The following is a 14,442-nucleotide window of genomic DNA, read 5'->3' as shown; positions in this document are numbered from 1 at the left end:
TGGACGTCCGTTACATAGAATTAAAATAAAAATTAAAAAAGATAAATTAATTTATAATTTTAAATATTTTAAATATAAATATTTAATTTATAATTTTTTATAATAATTAAAAGAAAATTTTAAGGATTAATTTATTTATTGTAAATAATTAAGGAAATATATAATTTATTGCGAAAATATATTAAAATAGATCATAAAATTAAATTAAATTTGTATCAATAATAATATAATATTGATAAAATAATGTATAAAAATATTTAGTTATATTTATATAATAAAAAATATTTTAAAAAATAAATAAGGAGCTAAAAGACAGACAAGCTGGCTTATGCCGACTTATGCGTGCTAGTGCATTTAAATGACTAATCCCAGATTATCATCTCTATTTAAATGAGTAATTAATATGTAATTAGAACTCAATTTTTTGTGATAATCAGAAAGGAATTTGAAGGAAGGTTTGGATATATAAGAAATAAGAAAAAAATAAAAGAGTAGAGTTAATAAAAGAGAAGATAAAAAATATCTAGAGAGTAAAAAAAGAAATTAGAGGCTTCATATATTCATCATAATACTTGAAACATTTGTGATGTTTTTTTAATTTTCTTTCTTTATAAGATATAAAACATATTGAAATTTTAATATATAAATTGAGTTTTGAAATTGGTTTAATACTACTTTTTAATCTTTTTATTAATTTAATGTGAAAATAAATTTGTGAAAACCTAGAAAATAAAGTATTAGAGTTTATAAGTGTTTCAAAAATATTGAGATCGAGTATTTTAAAATTTAAAATAATTCATTAATATAAATAGAATTTCTCAAACTCATCTCATTACTTAAAACACAAATCATCTTTTTAAAACTATTTCTCTCAGTTCTTTCTATCTTTTCTCTAGATTATCTTAGTCCTTGATCATCTATTTGACGATCAGGAAGTTCCTATGAGATCACAACAAATAATCTTTAATTCTAACTGATCAGTTCTTGGTTTAGAACAAGTATGTTTCTACCTCTTTTTCTTTCGTTTTCTTTCGTTTTCTTTTCATGATCATGCTTAGGAAACCCCGACACATGTATCATTGGTGTTCCTTTCTTGGTTCTTTGTCAATTTGTGGTCTTAAGGATTCTTTCCTATCACAATTTGGTGATTCATAAGTGTTTCTAGAGTTTCTTGTACGGGAAGCAAAGGGTATTTGTTCTTAAAGTTTAGTGGCATCGGTGTAAAGTAAAGGAAACTAGTGTTTGTTTTTAAATTAGATTATAATATATGAAATTGGAATTGTGAGTATGTATGTTGTTATATATATATGGTTGACTATGTATGAAATGCTTGTTTTTGTGCTAATTATAATTGATGTGAAAATAATAAACTGAATGATGCTTAATTCTTTGTATAATATTGTGTGAGATCTAGTGAAGGTAATTGGTATGATGATAATGGTGTGATCCTTGGTTATATGTTAAGAGAAAAGAGCATAAGTAAAATTGTAAGTCCATTGATAGTATAAACTTGAGATATGAGAGATGAATTGTTGAAATACTGGTCTAAGATAAAGATTTAAGTTTTAGAACACTTAATTGGATCTTTTGTGTTTGGATTAGAATGAGAATTAGTTAATAAATGGTCTATAGTGGAATGATGGTCATTATGGAAGGATTACCAAGTTGTTTAGATGTTATCTTAGTGGTTTCAATAAGTGGAATTATGAGAAAAGGATTGGTTGGGTAAAATAGAAGTTTGGGAAGTGTTTTGAAGTCATTTAAGACTTGTTGGAGCTTTAAACCAGTAAAAATCTAGTGTATAATGTAGCAGAGGATTTGTGAGGGTGTATTTGCACGGTTTTTAGTATAAATAAGGAGGTTTTGGGTAGTGACTTTCTAAGGGAGAGTATCTGGGTTGAATTACATGTTACCAATGAGGAGCATTGGTATCTTGAAGCTACTGTGAAATTTTGATGATGATAAAAGCTGAAGAATTGAAGACTCTAAATGCATCTTTGTTAAACGCATTTTTGTAGAAACAAATGTATAGGATAAAATGTAATGATGTAAAAACTCTTAGAAGTTTTCGTATTTAGTGAGTCATTGCACAAATAATCGATTATCAAGAGGAATAATTGATTATCACGAGCCAGTTTAGAAGAGAGTTGCTTGCGCAAATAATCGATTATTACACAGAATAATCGATTATCACTGTTTCATTTAATTCTGTCCAAGTCTCTAGAATAATCGATTATTGCTCAGAATAATCGATTATCACTTTTTTGAAAACCCCATAACGGACACAAATAATCGATTATCACTTATGATAATCGATTATCAGTGGCAGTTGGGAGATGTCTTTTCAGTTTTTGACCCTGCACGAAACTAGGCTTATAAATAGAGGTCTTCACAGCTCTTAGAAAAAAAACTTTTCAATTGAGAGTATTAGAGTTTTGTGCCTAAGGGAAGCTCTCTGTGAGTGAAAAGGATCTATGCCATTTTGAGAATACAGTTTGTCTGAGGAAGTTCTCAAAGTGATAGAGTGCTCTTGTCTGGTCTTGTGAATAGGAGAAGCTCGCGCTTTGTGTGTCAAAGGTCGGAGCAGTTCTCTTCAAGTTGGCAGAGCTGTTGCTTCCGGCTCGTGCGTCGAAGGAAGCTCTTCCGGTTCGTTTGTCGAAGGAAGTTACTTGTTGCACTCTTCTGGTTCATTTGTCGAAGGAAGGTGTTTTCTATTCTTTGCTCATTTCATTATCTTGTAATCTGTAAAACTATATTTTTAGTGAAAAAGGTTAATCACTATTTATAGTGATTAACGACTGGACGTAGAATCTTTTGATTCGAACCAGGAGAAAAATTTTGTGTTGATTTTCTTGATCCCTAAACTCTTAGCACATCAACTGTTCGATAAAAGTTCGCTAAGAAAATCAATTTTTGAAACCGACTATTTTAACTTGTGTTGTGATTGTTACACGCTTTCCGCTATCTATATTTTATTCCGCTGCGCAACTCTATAATGGTACCGATTGTTCCGACATTAAAGGGTTTGGGTGAGTTGTTAAGTCTATTCAAACTAGTGTAGACCCCTAACCTTCAAAGTTTTGGAGTATAAGAAGTATAATTGAGTTTAAGTGACTTAAAGAAGTATATTTGGTTTGGAGTGGTCATTTTGAGTTAGAATGGTGTTTTATGAGTTTCTCTACATTTAGAGGGTCCTAGGAATCAATTAAAGTTATGGGTAAAGTGTTCAAAGTCATAAAAATTGATTTGGTCATAGTTTCTTGTTTTACTCGATTATGACAATAACATAATATATTAAAACAAAAACTGCAATCTAATAGATTATGTTAATAACATGATAGATTAAAACAAAAACTACAATATAATAGATTATGTTAATAACATAATATAATAAAACAGAAACTATAGTCTAATATATGTTAATAACATAATAGATTAAAATAAGCAGTTTTGTCCTAATTTTCCTTATATGAATTTTGACTTGCCTTAATAGATTATATTACCAATCTAATCGATTAATACCACTAGAAATGTGCATTTTTTTTTGTCAATCTAAACCAAATTGACTTATATACATATAAGGTAGGTATTTCATCGTTCTCTTATGATCTTAAGAAATCTTAATATCAATTTTCATTGTGAAATAGAAAATCAATTTTATTATCAACTACTTGGTGATACTTGATGGGATTTTTTATGGTTTTATGATGAATGATTTGAAGTTTAATGTGATAGTAGACAATGTGTGTGTGAAGTATATGTATATATGATTATGAGATGGTTATGATGATGAGGAATATGTGAATAGTTATGTAAATGGTATTGATGGACGTAATTTCATGATTCTCATGGAGATGATACATGGTGGTGCCCTGTATTATTGTTGATATGAATGGCCAGAGTTATGGTAGAGGTTTATCTTGACACCCTCAATAACCCCAATTCAAGTAGAGATTGATGGTTATGTCATGGAGAGTAACATGAGGTCTTAGCTTGAGGAGTCTTTCTTCATTTGGTAAAAGGGTGTTTGAGGACTAACCTTGTGTGTGGTAGGGTGAAACCCATTGACAAGGGCTCTACAGAGTAGTAGAGGCCACCACAAGTGTAGAAACCACCATAGCTTGACATTCATACCATATCTAGATGAGTCAAGTCTAATGTCATGAAATGATTATTATTTGTGTGATATAAGGTTTAATGGAATTTTATTGTATTATGATGAGCTTTTTTAGCACTAACTTACCATTGCTTTTGTGTTGTCTGTCTATATGTTATTTTCTCTTTTGCAATAATCACCTAAATGGTGTGAGCTTAGGATGACATCATTTCAGTGTTTTCGGCGAGAAGTGAGGGTGAAGCAGATCGGTTGTTAGATGATTCTATAGAGGTAGATTTCTCTCATTTTTAATAAGTTTGTTTTCATCTAGTGGTTTTATTATTATATATGTAACATTTTAAATTTTAGTAGTTTTATACTATTTAAATGGGATGTTACAAAATTTGGTTTGCATAATTTTAGTTGTTTTATTTTAGTTTATAAATTAAATGATATATAGATTAGTGAAAAAAAAAATCACTAGTACAAAAATAGCGTATAATGTCATGCGTTCAATGTCCAACCACTGAATAACCAACGTTAAAAATGAGCGGTGACATTTTTGTAAATAAATGCAATTATTAAACGTTGTTTAGAATTGTAATTCGACGTAAAAGGATATAAAACGTCGAATATCCTTTAAATTCGACGTCAAAAGGTTAGTGAATTCAATAAAAATTTAAGTGGGAGATTGAAAATTCATTCACTTTATCTTAGCGCACAATACCCTCTTCTCTTCTCAAACTTTTCTCGAACGAAGTTTGACGAGTATCACATGTAATTTTTCTTTCATTTGATACAAATGCAGGTTTATTAACTACTTTATGTATGATTTTTGTTTGTTTTAACTGATTATTTTTGTCTTCTTGTCCTTCATAGGTGCATTCTGTTTTCTCTCTCACTGGTGACGAAACTTTATTTAGATGAACCCACCTTTTGAAGGTTAGTTTTCGTTTTCGTTTTGAAGAACTTATGTGTTGAACTTGTTTGTTTTTTTTGTTGAACTTTTTTGTTGTTTTTGTTTGGTTGAACTTGTTTGTTGTTGTTTGATTGAACTTGTTTGTTGTTGATTATTATTGTTTGTTGTTGATACTACACTACACGTTCATAGTTCATGCTTTATAAAATACCTTTGTTGTTTTTCTGCTTTTGAGATTTCATAAAGTCGTAAAAAAGGATCACAATTAATTAAAAAAATTTGATTAACGTCGAATATTGACAAAATTCGACGCTAACATTAACGTCGAATATTGACAAAATTCGACGTTAACATTAACATCATATATTGAGAAAATCCCACGTTAACGTCGAATTTTTTAAATTCGATGTCAATTTAACGTCTCCTGACATGACGTCGTTCGCGATTTCGCCGTTAAAAACCCAAAATATTCGACGTTGTATGCTATTTTTGTACTAGTGTTTATGCTATAAATGCATCAATTTATATTATTTATTGGTATAATTATGTAAGAATGTATTTTCTTTAGTTTAAACGACCTAATTTTTCCCTTTCTAAAAAACCGACATATCTATATATACATTGATTAAGGTCAAAACTAAAAAAAAATATGGTTTTTCAAATATATAGTTTTGTTTCTCAAGTAAACCCAAAACATATATCGACAAAAATCAAGCTAACATAGTATGTTTCACTAATTTTTTTTAAACAAGTTTGATTCTATTTTAACTTAAATTAAAAAAAAAATCTAAACGTATGATATGTTGTTTATTGATGTTGTATATGCAACGAAGCAATGTCAAATAATATGATCATATCTTGAAATAATTCAAACATTTAAAACATATTAATACTTCATTATCATAAAAATAAATCTTAATTTATGTTAAATTGTTAGAGTATATATGTGTATTGTATATTACCTCCTTCGAACAATCAATAATATTAGCAATAATTATGACTTGTATCTAATAAATAAAATATTACAAATGTTGTAAATGAACTAATTAATGTATGTATTAAAACTCACTATTAATTTCAGAATATATGATTGTTTTGTTCTAGCCTTCTACTAGTAATATTGCTATCAATCACCACTCTAATGATAACATATGTATTGTATTTGATGATTTAACCCAATGGGGATTTTTATTGGGTCAAAGCCAATTAAAGAATAGAAGATCAAAGATTTTGTTCTAATAATGTTCTTATCTTGTTTATGTAATAGTTTAAGGTTTTGAAAATTGTTGTTGAGAATTGAAACTCGCACTATTATTAGTTTTTAGACAACTTACCGTAATCATTTAAGTCATGTTAATTTGTGAAAGATTTATAATCTCAACAAAATAAACTTTACTGCATATAATATTTTTGTAGTGATATATAAAAAATGTATAAGTATATTCTTAGCTACTTGAGATATCAATATAATCTTATAAAGAATCCTAAAACATATTATAATACATACAATCATCAACAATCTATCGTGTTGAGTTAGAAGTCATTTTCTCGTATGATTTTTTTGTTAACAATCTTCCATATCTCATATTATATAAGTGGATATGAAGGGTCTACAAATTCTTCATATCCTAATGTTTCTTTTCTAACCTTCATAAGTCTTTGCTCTAACAATGCATATCCCTCACATGAATGTAAGTGGTGACATATAATTCAACTTTTGTCATGCTAAATTGAACTTATATTGAATGGTAATCTCATCATTTTGTACTCTACTTTTTTTTCATATTTTGTCTTTATATAAATAAAATTTGAATATCATATAACTACCAAATTTATGACATTTTTATAAGGCTCATGGGTTTATCGTCCTAATTTACATTTTTTTTTCTTGAACTAACCTAAGTAAATCTTGTTATGCGCATCCATTCACATATTTACTTGATTTTTCTTATGTGACCAAATATGTAAGAGAGTATTTTATTATTATTATTATTATTATTCAATATGTATAAATGTGTTTGTTCCACCTCTTTCAATAAGTATTTTAAGTCCGAAATATTCTTACCTTGACATCTTCCATCTTGTTAAGATTTAAGAATTTTTATTTGATCAATATTTTACATGTAGTTTAAACTAAACTCAATTATTTCCTCTATAATATAACTTTCAAAAATAAAAGATTTAGTATTATACTAATTTTTTTTGTATATTCTTTCGACGTTTATGTGTATCTTGCAACAAGGTACATTTATCTCAAATGAATAAAGTCATACAATCAAATCTTCTTCATTAAATTAATAATCAAATGTACCAATATATATATATATATATATATATATATATATATATATATATATATATATATATATATATATATATATATATATATATATATATATATATATATATATAAAAGAAAAAATATTTTAAGTGCTCATAAATAAAAAGTGTTCTATCGATACATTTGTAACACTTTAAAAAAACCAACTAATTATAAATCTCACATCAACTCAAAACTTTCATTATACGTAAACACAAACTTTTATTTTATTTTTACAGTATATAACAAGCCGAAGAAAATATGTGCACTTTTCAACAAATTGCGGGTATAAATTCGAACATAAATGAATCTCAATAAAATTATACCGTGAATTTACTTTGGCTTGTTTTTCATTATTTTTTTACTACTTCGAAATTTGATGAAACCGCATAATAAAGATTATATAATACATTATTTTAGTGGTCCATAGTTTTAACTGCTCCATTTTAGTCGCTATTTAAGAAGTAGGAAATATTAATTAACTTTCCATCTATTTTGTAATGAATTTTATTATATAGAATCCAAAAAGTTAGGACATATGTTTTTCAGTTGAAAAAGATTCTAAACTCGAATTGATTAAGTTACATCTTTAAGTTGAACTACAACTTTGACTATTTTAATTTAAAAACAAACATTTTATCAATTTTTTTGAAGTTGGATAATGCTTTCTCTATTTTGACATTTATATTTTTAATTTATTTAATAACAATTTATCTAATGTTTAATACTAAATTATTACATTTGTAAACATCAATATATAATTAATCTGACATATTGATGTTTGTGTGAGTTTATTATATGATAACATATATTAAAAATTTCGATGATAAACCGCTGACATGGCTCGTTCTGATTAAAAACCGGTCGATTAAAATTATTTGAACCAAAATTACTCATCTTTTAAATATACTGACTAAATCCCAGCCATTAAAATAACGAGAAGCAAAATTTCTTGTCCATTAAGTTAGAGGAATCAAAAGTACAATTGGGCCCTAGTAAACTCAAATTAGAAGTTCCATATTTAAAGTACGTTTCATTAAATAAAAAAAAATTATATACACAAACAAATTTTGAAAACAAAAAGAAAATGAATCATTGTGAAAGTTGGGTCCCCAGTGCCCTGAATTAGAAACAGGCTTTAAAAAAAAATATTAAAAAAGCCATGAGGAGGTCGGGTCCCTCTACCCTTTCCAATGGTATAAACAATGACATTTTGGGTGAATAATTTAGGAGAAATGGAATTTTTCAAAATAAAGGGTAAATAAAAAAAAAAATTTAAGTTTATCAATATTGAGTCCAAAGTCTCATGTCAAATGAGTCTAAAGTCTCATGTGAAATAAAAATATTTATTAAACTATTATTTTTGGATAGAGAGTGATTTTAATTTCTTGAACGACTCACTTTAAATTTTATTGACTTGAGAAATTGAGAAAAAACAAAATAGATAATATAATTATTTTTATATTAGTATTTTATAAAATAACGAAGAAAGAAGTTTTCATACTTATATCTACGAGGTGAAAAATATGTTTACACTATTCTTTATTTTGTTAGTGAAAATTAAGACGTGAGTAAATCATATTAATAATGTGAAGAAATATTTTTATCTGAGACAAATGAAGGATAAAATAGAAGAGGTGATTTGGAAAATGTATAAGCATCACTAAGTTGGTCATTAAATCTTGAAGAAAAAAAATATTAGTCATCAAATTATTGTTAATAGCCAAAGGAAACGATTAGCCATCTCCTAATAACCTTATAAAAGGCATTTTGTTTTTCACATGCATAAGCTACCACTTTTTTCGCATCTCGAGTACCTTCACATGTGAATTTCAACCCTGTCCATTCATCTTTTCATCTCCTTTCCATCCTCTTTGTCTTTTTCTAATACTTTATTATCTTAATCATTTATCAAAATTTCTTTCTTTTTCTACTTCAATACATAATACATACATGTAAGTCAAATGATAATATAACAAAAAAGGTTAAGTTGTAATTTTTAAACTTTTTTGTAAATTATTTTCTTAAAAAAATCATTTTGTGATATATTAAAATAGTTTTTTTTTCAAGAGGGATAACAAAGTCAATAGACATAATATCATTATTGAACGAGGTAAATTTTTCAAAAATCTCTAAATGTAAGAATATTAGGTAAGTTCTTTTGAAAAAAAAAGTTGAAAGAGATAATAAAAATAAAGAAGTAACAAAAGTCTCCACTCATAATCATGATTTTATATTTGTCAAATATTTATAGCAAATGATAAAGGAAGGTATTAAAGGATTATAACATTGATATTAAAGATATATAGTCATCGAGGATTAAGAGATTTTATGTATTTGCTTTCAGTGAATTTAAGTGAATTAGGAGATTTCATGTATATGGTTTGTATGTATACAATTATGTTAAAGGTCCTTGTGAATAAAATCAAATAGACGGTGATTGTAAGAGGTAAAGTTATTTTTGGATGATATAAAACATGTTGCACAGTATATTGGTGGTCACCATTGGTGGATGAAGTTAGAAGATTACAAAAAGAGAATGTTAAATTATATTAATATTTAAGATTGGTTCATGTAATTTAAAGTATAATTTTGATGTAAAGATTCTAATGTGATGATTATTAGAATATAAGGTATTAAAGTTATAGGGATTATTTTAGAGTTATTAAAATTAATCCCTCCTTTCTCACTTCAATAAAGGGCATTTTGATATTTTATTAAAGTTGATTAAATATCATAAAAGAGGGAAAAAGGTTTTACTGCAGACGTTAAGTTTCTGAAAAGAAAAAGAGAGAAGTAACGTTCTCAGAAAAAGAATGGAAACTGTAACTTTGACAGAGAAAGACATTCTTTAGAATTTCTATATCATCAAGAAAGCATTAAAGAGAAGTAAGAGAAGGGAGAACATTGACAGGAAGAAATTGTATAATGGATCCAGGTAAGTTCTTTTCTACTGTGTATGAGAGAATAGTGAGTATCATGAAAATTCAAGATCCTGTGTGTGTTTTTCATTCAATTGAAAATTAAAGAATTGCTTACAGAGAAGGCACGTGACTTTGTCTCACGGAGGTTCCTATTATCAACAAGGGTTGAGATTTCATGAAAGACGAGTGAATTGGATCAAAGAACATATAAACTCACGTTCCATATCTATTTTAGTAAATGGAAGTTCTACAAATGATTTTAGGATATAGAGAGGACTAAGACTAGAGATCTACTAGCACATTTCTTATCACAATTGAAATAAAAAGGATGGAGTGAAATGATGACTAGAGTTAGCAAAAAAGAGTTGTACAAGAGTTACAACATAAGTGATGGTAACGTTAGATTTGATTACTTCAATTCATTGATGATATAATAATTTTAGACAAGACTTCTTCGAATAATACATTTAAAAAACTTTGAACAAGTTTATTACCTTAAAGTTAATTTTTCAAAAGTAGGTGTGGAACTATCAGGATGAAAAAATCACAACTAGTAACAATGGTAATATCCTTGAATTATAAGATGTTATCTATCTCATTTGTGTATTTGTGAATATTAAACAGAGGAAATATCATATGAGTTTAAACATAGAATCTAATTATCACTAGTTGTGCACTTTTTAAATTTGATTCATATGTTAATGAGTGTTTTATGGTTTGTTTATGATTTATTCTTATGCTCAAGTAATTGTAGTAAGCTTTGATTTACTAATTTGACTTTTCTATTGGTTTGAATAATTGTCTTTAAATGTTATAGCTAACGACTAAAATATATGTCCAAATGGGACAATCTCATCTTTTAATTTCATTATTTTAGGTTTTTTACGACTATTATACATTTGACATAATTATGGGAAACATAAATTTATGTCCGTTCAAATTCCCGATGTGAATTTGTGTTTGTTGATTGAATAACATATGTAAAAGCGTTAAGTACAATTGCTTCAACATAGTGAACCAACCTAGAAATCTAAAAAAAATGAACATCACTAGCTAACTCAAAACAACAAATTTTTTACTCTACAAAATGACTTGTCAAAATAGGATTTTGAGACACTCAAAAGTGTAAGATCGGTAGAAGATGAAAAAACAAAAGTACCATCAACGCATTGGGAAAAGAGGTCTTTCATCTTAGATGTCTTCGATCTCCGTATGATTGTGTTAATGACACCATTAACACGTTCTTAGAGCATATCAAGATTCAAGTACTCTTCTTAAAGCAACAAAATCACAAAAGGTTAAGCAAAAAAAGTTTTACCCAACATACTTCAACTTTGTTCCATTTGTCAAATTCTTGGTATAGTTAATTTTGTTGCTAACTCCATTATTTGTGTTCGAGTGAAGTTGTCACCGATAACATCAATCCAAGTGGTAACACCAATGTGAGACTTATAAGGTATTTGTATAACATTCCCTTGCTTCTTTGGGGTTGGCCTTGACTATGATGATGATTATTTATGATTGAAAATTTCATTCTCATGTTATATGTGTAAGTAGTAACTATCAATTCATTTAATGATAAACGCTTGGTAGGGATGTTGTAATAATGTCAACTTAAATTAAAATATATACGATCATGAGATTTTGACATTCTTCACTAGAATTATTGGATGTTAGAATATATATGAATCCTCTAGTTGATATTTACTTGCAAAGTTGGGAAAAGGTTTCAAATATGGCTCAACAAGTCACATGACATGTTGAGTTTTAAAGATGTTTTTTTATAAAGCCTATTGGTCAAACTTCTTTGATCTATACACATTTTTCTCACCTTGCAATTGAAAATGGTAGTACTGATTGATGAATGTTCCCCTGACAAATTGTTGTTACTAAAGTTGCTATTAGTGTATGTTGTCTAAAAAAATAAATATTTACAAAAAAGAAGAAGAATTCATTGGTGAGGTTTTTAAATATTTTGAAGGTACCATTTTCTAGTCAAATTTGAACTTTTGTCTCTAATAAAGTCATAAAAAAATTGTGTTAATTTTTACTCGAATACACTAAGATTTTTATTGTTGAACTTGTTAGGTTCCTTGATTGTCTATGACTTGTATTATGATGATATTAACATTGTTTGGTTGAGTCCACATTTATTGGTGAAAGGAAGGGGTGGTGAAATTGATAATATTTGAAGGTTGAATGCTTCTTGAGTTATTGTGTCTTTGATGGGGTTAAGTGACATATATGAATTCTATCTTGCTATTATTTACCACTTATGGTTTTGCTTCTGATTCAATCCATTGGTTACAAGTTTGATTCTACTTTATTTTTTCCTTTTCATCTTGTTATTTTTCTCTAACATAATATACTAAGAAGCTCATACGTTTAGCTTATAATATCTCTTAAACAATCAATGTACAAACTATTTACTTTAGGACAAAATTACAACCTAGTTTTTATTATATACATAACATGAGGTAAAAGTTTTTGCACCATGAGAGATTTTTAGACGAATCCTTCCATAAATTTGTGAAGAGACTTATTTTTCCTTTGCTTAAGGTTTGGTGATTGATGTTGCAAAATGAAATTCACTTTGCAAATTGGACTTTAAATTTTGTGAACAAATTCTAAATGAAGTCAATCGAAGTTAGGAGATAAACCATAATGCCATCAGCATTGTTACTTTAATAAATAAATCCGAGAAAAAAATTGCCTATAAGTTTTAAAAACTTCTATATGCTTGGTTGAATTATTGATTCATTTTATCTAAGCAAATGTCTAAATAAGATGCAATTTTTTTTATTCAAGTGAATAAATTTATAAATAAATTCATGCTAGACATTATTATAAATTTTGATATCTTAATTATGTTAACAGTCTAAAATAATTTAATAAATGAGTGAGACAATTAATTTAAAATCCAAAAATAATAACTATTTTAAAATATAAAAATTGACACAAATTTAAGAAATCAAAATAAAAATAAATCAAAACTAAATAAAGAATAAAATTGAAATTTACAAGACTTAAATTATAATTTAGCCTAGAATATTTTGTAACTTCCATTTCATTTACTCTTAATGAAAATAATATTAGTTAAGGATAATTTAAAAAAAGTATAATATAATATTTTGTACAAAAAAAATAGTTTATAATAATTTTTTTCTCTTAATTAAAGAATAGGTAAAAACATAAAAAAGCTGGGTGACACCGGATAAGTCAACAGATGCTTTTGGTATCTTCTCTACAAATCTTGCACTTTTTATTTTCATGGATTCATGAAATTATATATAATTATCATATTCAACATGTGGTGTTTGCCTCTCTTTTGTTTTCTTCATTTGTTTTTAGTGTCAAAGATATGATGGACCTTATCTTATCTGTCTAACACACAGAATGAAAATAATGTTAGAATATAAAACAAGACATTTCTGTCTTCTTTTCAATCATAGTATGAGATAGATTTCTGTCCAACTTTATCAGGTTTCTATTATTGTTTTAAGAGATTTATTTTAGGTAAAATTGAGAAAAATCCAGTAATATTTTTTAACTAGATAAATGCAATGCTTGAAAAACACTAGAGATTATTATTTTTTAAATATACGAATAAAAAAATTATTGAAAACATAAATTAAGAAAAGTATACCATCATATCTGCACTTTTTCCTTGTTGTATATATTGACTTCGGCATATGTATTAGAAATGTATAATTTATACTCAGAACATAAAATTTGAAATACAAAAAATTATATTCTAAATTTTGTATTTTGAAATAGAAAAATTTATAGAAATATATATCGAATTTATAGGAAGAAGCTCCCGTTTGAGAAAAGCCCAAAGCTGCGCCCAGGAAATATCTTGAAGCCCAAAACAAAAACAAAACGGCCGGTTTACTGAAGTAAACGACGATATGCATTATTTTCGCTAATTCTATTGTCTAGTTTTTCTTTTTTCTTTTTAACTTATCTATATTAAAACAAAAAAGAATCTATATTTTTTTATTTCGAAATTTTAATTTGAAAAATATATTAAATACTCGTTTAAAATTTATTTATAAAATCCAGTGTTTTACAAATGACTTTCTTGTTATATATATATATATATATATATATATATATATATATATATATATATATATATATATATATATATATATATATATATATATATATATATATATAT

Source organism: Vigna angularis, chromosome 2, assembly GCF_016808095.1.
Source record: "Vigna angularis cultivar LongXiaoDou No.4 chromosome 2, ASM1680809v1, whole genome shotgun sequence".
In the NCBI taxonomy this organism is placed as follows: Eukaryota; Viridiplantae; Streptophyta; class Magnoliopsida; order Fabales; family Fabaceae; genus Vigna; species Vigna angularis.
This window is presented reverse-complemented; position numbering follows the sequence as displayed.